The 874-nt window shown below is 43.9% G+C and overlaps 1 non-coding gene across 1 annotated transcript; it reads right to left on the bottom strand.

Moving 5' to 3' along the window:
• Window positions 1-295: 295 nt before the first annotated feature.
• On the bottom strand, window positions 296-402 carry LOC148567956 (small nucleolar RNA R71). Its single transcript, XR_015882420.1, has one exon. It is a non-coding gene; the product is annotated as a small nucleolar RNA R71 (small nucleolar RNA).
• Between the last annotated feature and the right edge of the window lie 472 nt (window positions 403-874).

Raw genomic sequence — 874 nt, 5'->3', positions numbered from 1 at the left:
TGCCAACAACTTTGAACTAAAGCCACAACTCATCACCCTTATTCAGAACAACTGTTCATTCGGAGGAAGTATTCAAGAAGATCCCAATCAACATCTAACCACCTTCCTGAGGATATGTGATACTGTGAAGTCTAATGGCGTTCATCCTGACACCTACAGACTGCTTCTATTCCCCTTCCCACTCAAGGACAAGGCATCTAAATGGCTGGAATCCTTTCTGAAGGAGAGCTTAACAACCTGGGAAGATGTGGTGAACAAGTTCTTGGCAAGATTCTATCCTCCTCAAAGAATCAACAGGTTGAGAGCTGAAGTTCAAACTTTCAGGCAACAGGATGGTGAGACTCTCTATGAAGCATGGGAGAGATTTAAAGACTTGACAAGAAGGTGCCCGCCAGATATGTTCAATAAATGGGTACAGTTACACATTTTCTATGAAGGTCTTTCTTATGAATCAAAGAAGGCAGTAGACCACTCATCCGGGGGATCTCTGAACAAGAAGAAGACCATTGAAGAAGCCATAGATGTCATTGAGACTGTAGCTGAGAATGACTACTTCTATGCTTCTGAAAGAGGTAACACTAGAGGAGTGATGGAGCTGAACAATGTGGATGCACTGCTAGCTCAAAACAAGATGATCACCAAGCAGCTAGCTGACCTTACCAAGAAGATGGAGAGGAATCAAGTAGCAGTAATCACCACCTCAACAGCAGCTCAAGAAGGAGTGAATGAAGAAGCAGAGGGTGATCAAGGACAAGTCAACTACATTGGAAATCCACCTAGGCAGAACCATGACCCATACTCCAAAACCTATAATCCTGGTTGTAGGAACCACCCAAACTTTGGGTGGGGAGATCAACAAGACCAAGGCCAAGAT

Source organism: Arachis ipaensis, chromosome B4 (assembly GCF_059453495.1).
Source record: "Arachis ipaensis isolate K30076 ecotype BB chromosome B4, ASM5945349v1, whole genome shotgun sequence".
In the NCBI taxonomy this organism is placed as follows: domain Eukaryota; kingdom Viridiplantae; phylum Streptophyta; class Magnoliopsida; order Fabales; family Fabaceae; genus Arachis; species Arachis ipaensis.
Note: the sequence above shows the minus strand (reverse complement) of the source record. Positions and strands in the feature narration are given on the sequence as shown.